Source organism: Triturus cristatus, chromosome 5_1 (assembly GCF_964204655.1).
Source record: "Triturus cristatus chromosome 5_1, aTriCri1.1, whole genome shotgun sequence".
NCBI classification, from domain to species: Eukaryota; Metazoa; Chordata; class Amphibia; order Caudata; family Salamandridae; genus Triturus; species Triturus cristatus.
The window spans coordinates 157,033,309-157,038,308 of record NC_140587.1 but is presented as its reverse complement, the minus strand read 5'-3'; positions in this window follow the sequence as shown (position 1 = coordinate 157,038,308).

Genomic DNA, 5,000 nt, shown 5'->3' with positions numbered 1-5,000 from the left:
GGGTGTCCACCGGGTCCCTGGGAGTCTCTCCCTGGGCCTGGCTGGAGGTCCGGGAGCTGGGCCCGGTGCTGGAGCTCCGTTCCCGGGGTGCGGGAGCCCCCTGTCCCGCAAGCCAGCCGAGGGTCTGGGCGCTGGGACCGGGTGTCCACCGGGGCCCGGGGAGGCTCTCCCCGGCCTGGCTGGGGGTCCGGAAGCTGGGCCCGGTGCTGGAGCTCCATCCTGGGGTACGGGAGCCCCCTGTCCCGCAAGCCAGCCGAGGGTCCGGGCGCTGGGGACGGGTGTGCACCGGGGCCCGGGGAGGCTCTCCCCGGCCTGGCTGGGGGTCCGGAAGCTGGTCCCGGGCCCGGTGCTGGAGCTCCGTTCCCGGGGTGCGGGAGCCCCCTGTCCCGCAAGCCAGCCGAGGGTCCGGGCGCTGGGGACAGGGTGTCCACCAGGGCCCGGGGAGGCTCTCCCTGGCCTGGCTGGGGTTCGGAAGCTGGGCCCGGGTCCGGGGCTTGTGCTCCGTCCCAGTGTCCCAGGGAGCGGGAGCCCCCCGTCCTGCAAGCCAGCCGAGGGTCCATGCGCTGGGGAAGGGTGTCCACCGGGGCCCAGGGAGTTTCTCCCCGGCCTGGCTAGGGTTCTGAAGCTGGGACCGGGCCCGGGGCTCTTGCACCGTCCGGCGGGCCCCGGGGTGCGTGAGCCACCCCCGTCCTGCAAGACAGCCGAGGGTCTAGGTGCTGGAGACAGGGGTCCACCGGGGCCCAGGGAGGCTCTCTCCGGCCTGGCTGCTATCAGAAGCAGGGACCGGGCCGGTGTGCAGGAGTGGCTGGCTTTATCTGCTACGCTGACGGAGCGTAGTTTTCTGCCCACCCCTATACAACCGTGTGGTTTGTGAGAACCCGTCCTGCGGCCTGGTAAGGGTCCGGGTGCCCGTGACGTGGTCCATTGGGCGAAGGGAGTCTCCCCAGACCTGGCTGGGATCAGAAGCAGGGACCGGGCCAGGTGGGTGGGTGGCTGGCTAAGTCCTTTCCACTGCGTAGTAGGAGTTTGCTTAGGGCTGGGCGGACTTTGCGTAGCAGAATTTTAAAAAAATTTGTGGAAAACGAGAGCACATCCTGAGTAGGGCTGGGCGGACTTTGCCTAGCGCAACTACGCACTATTCTGAAGAAAATTGTGGAAAACGAGCGCACAACCTCATGGACTGTGTGCCCGGGACGGGTCCCTCGTGCTTGGGCAGGCTCCCCGACCTCCCCAGCCTGGCTGTGTTGAGAAGCAGGGACCGGCCCCGGGCCTCCTGATTTTTGGTCAGGGCCTGGGATCCCACGTCCTGCGGCCTGCCAAGTGTCCATCTGCCCGGGACAAGGGACCCTGGTGCAGAGCCCCGGAGCCCTGCAAGGGCAGTCGGGAGCCCTACCGCTATGGCTCGGTGTGGGCAGCTGGGAGTCCTTCCGGTCCCGGCCATCTGGTCGCACCTTTCCCTCGGCCATCTGGTCGCGCGCAATGCTTTCCAATGGGGCGACCAGATGGCCGGGCCGGCCTGGAAGTCCCGATGAGGGTCCATTCGCCTCGCGGATCCCAGCCAGGGCTCCAGGAGGCCGGGCGCGTCCGCGCCTAGGGTCCCCTCCGTCACTCGGAGCGCGAGGGTTACAAGAAAGGTGGGTAGCCTTCCTCCGGATTAGTAGGGGCAGGGTATGCCGGGACACCCCTCCTGGGGATTGCGGTTCTCAGGCGGGGACCAGATGGGCCAAGCCCGGACGACACTTCCCCGGGGCGTCGGGTGCTTCCTCCTCCAGCCCGCGGCGAGGCAAAGTGCCCAGGACGGGCTCCATGGGTCTCCCGGGCGTCCCCCGAGGCCTGCAGCCCCAAAGCCCTGCAGACCCTGGAGCCCTTCAGCACGGAGCCCTGGAGCCCTGCAGGCCCGGAACCCTAGCAGGCCCAAGGCCCTGCAGCCCCGGAGCCCTGCAGGCCCGGAGCCCTGCAGCCCCGGAGCCCTGCAGGCCCAGAGCCCTGCAGCCCCGGAGCCCTGCAGCCCCGGAGCCCTGCAGCCCCGGAGCCCTGCAGCCCCAGAGCCCTGCAGCCCCGGAGCCCTGCAGCCCCGGAGCCCTGCAGGCCCAGAGCCCTGCAGGCCCAGAGCCCTGCAGCCCCGGAGCCCTGCAGCCCCGGAGCCCTGCAGCCCCGGAGCCCTGCAGGCCCAGAGCCCTGCAGCCACGGAGCCCTGCGTGGGCAGGCGGGAACCCTACCGCTATGGCTCGGGCAGACGGGAGCCCTTTCAGTTGCCGGCCACCTGGTCGCGCCTTTCCCCTCGGCCATCTGGTCGCGCGCAATGCTTTCCAATGGGGCGACCAGATGGCCGGGCCGGCCTGGAAGTCCCGATGAGGGTCCATTCGCCTCCCGGATCCCAGCCAGGGCTCCGGGAGGCCGGGCGCGTCCGCGCCTAGGGTCCCCTCCGTCACTTGCAGCGTGCGGGTTACAAGAAAGGGGGGTATCCTTCCTCCGGATTATTAGGGGCAGGGTATGCCGGAACACCCATGCTGGGGCTGTGCGGTTCATTGCCGGGGACCAGATGGGCGACGCCCGGGCAACATCCTCCAAGGCCTCCGGGGGCTTCCCTCCTCCGGGCCGCGGCATGGCAAAGTGCCCAGGGACGGGCTCCACGGGTCCCGGGCAGTCCTCCCCCGGGCGCCCAGGCCCCGAGAGCTCCGGTGGACCTCCCCGTGCCCGAGGCCAACCCGGGAAGCAGAGTCCCCCCCCGAGCCCTTGGTGTGAGGGTGGGCAGGCGGGAGCCCTACCGCTATGGCTCGGGCAGACGGGAGCCCTTTCAGTTGCCGGCCATCCGGTCGCTCCTTTCCCCTCGGCCATCTGGTCGCGCGCAATGCTTTCCAATGGGGCGACCAGATGGCCGGGCCGGCCTGGAAGTCCCGATGAGGGTCCATTCGCCTCCCGGATCCCAGCCAGGGCTCCAGGAGGCCGGGCGCGTCCGCGCCTAGGGTCCCCTCCGTCACTCGCAGCGCGCGGGTTACAAGAAAGGAGGGTATCCTTCCTCCGGATTAGTAGGGGCAGGGTATGCCGAAACACCCATGCTGGGGTTGTGCGGTTCATTGCCGGGGACCAGATGGGCTACGCCCGGGCAACATCCTCCCAGGTCCCCGGGGCTTCCCTCCTCCGGGCCGCGGCATGGCAAAGTGCCCAGGGACGGGCTCCACGGGTCCCGGGCAGTCCTCCCCCGGGTACGCCCAGGCCCCGAGAGCTCCGGTGGTCCTCCCCGTGCCTGAGGCCCAGCCGGGAAGCAGAGTCCCCACCCCGAGCCCCTGGTGGGTGGGCAGGCGGGAGTCCTTTCAGTTGCCGGCCACCTGGTGGCTCCTTTCCCCTCGGCCATCTGGTCGCGCGCAATGCTTTCCAATGGGGCGACCAGATGGCAGGGCCAGGCCTGGAAGTCCCGATGAGGGTCCATTTGCCTCTCAGATCCCAGCCGGGGCTCCAGGAGGCCGGGTGCGTTCGCCCCTAGGGTCCCCTCCGTCACTCGGAGCGTGCGGGTTTCAAGAACGGGGGGTAGCCTTCCTCCGGATTACTAGGGACAGGGTACTCTGGGACCCCTCTCGGTCCTCAGCCGGCAACTGGGTCCTGCCGTGTGGCAGGGTGGCCGGAGGGCCTTCCCCTGCGCGCCCGGGAGCCCCGGATGGGTCCAGGGGCCCGGCCGGGCCCCGGGTCGGGGTCTCCGGCCCCGGGTGCCGTCCCCCGGCCTGCGGCACCGCCAAAGGCCCGGGACGGGGTTCCGTTGTGGCCGGGGTGCCTCCCGTGGCTGGATTGGGTTCAGGAGCTCCGGCCGGGCCCCGGGGAGGGCGGCCTCCCCGCCCCGGTCTCCGTCCCGGGTCCTGCCGCGTGGCAGGGTGCCCGGGGAAGGGTCCGGAGGGCCCGGGGAGGCTTCCCCTGCACCTGCGGTCCTCGGAGCCCCGGCTGGGTCCAGGGGCCCGGCCGGGCCCCGGGTCGGGGTCTCCGGCCCCGGGCGCCGTCCCCCGGCCTGCGGCACTGCCAAAGGCCCGGGACGGGGTTCCGTTGCGGCCGGGGTGCCTCCCGTGGCTGCATTGGGTTCAGGAGCTCCGGCCGGGCCCCTGGGGGCCCCGGGGAGGGCAGGCTCCCCACCCCGGTCTCCGTCCCGGGTCCTGCCGCGTGGCAGGGTGCCCGGGGAGGGGTCCGGAGGGCCCCGGGAGGCTTCCCCTGCGCCTGCGGTCCCCGGAGCCCCGGCTGGTTCCAGGGGCCCGGCCGGGCCCCGGGTTGAGGCCTTTGGCCCCGGGCCCAGTCCCCCGGCCTGCGGCACTGCCAAAGGCCCGGGACGGGGTTCCGTTGGGGCCGGGGAGCCTCCCCTCGCTCGTCTGGGTCCCGGAGCTCCGGCCGGGCCCCTGGGGGCCCCGGGGAGGGCGGCCTCCCCACCCCGGGCTCCGTCCCGGGTCCTGCCGCGTGGCAGGGTGCCCGGGGAGGGGTCCAGAGGGCCCGGGGAGGCTTCCCCTGCGCCTGCGGTCCCCGGAGCCCCGGCTGGGTCCAGGGGCCCGGCCGGGCCCCGGGTCGGGGTCTCCGGCCCCGGGCCCCGTCCCCCAGCCTGCGGCACTGCCAAAGGCCCGGGACGGGGTTCCGTTGTGGCCGGGGAGCCTCCCCTCGCTCGTCTGGGTTCCGGAGCCCCGGCCGGGCCCCTGGGGGCCCCGGGGAGGGCGGCCTCCCCGCCCCGGGCTCCGTCCTGGGTCCTTCCGCGTGGCAGGGTGCCCGGGGCGCGGTCCGGAGGGCCCGGGGAGGCTTCCCCATCGCCTGCGGTCCCGGGAGCCCCGGCTGGTTCCAGGGGCCCGGCCGGGCCCCGGGTCGGGGTCTCCGTCCCCGGGCCCTGTCCCCCGGCCTGCGGCACTGCCAAAGGCCCGGGACGGGGTTCCGTCGTGGCCGGGGAGCCTCCCCTCGCTCGCCTGGGTTCAGGTGCTCCGGCCGGGCCCCTGGGGGCCCCGGGGAGGGCGGCCTCCCCGTCCTGGGTCCTTCCGCGT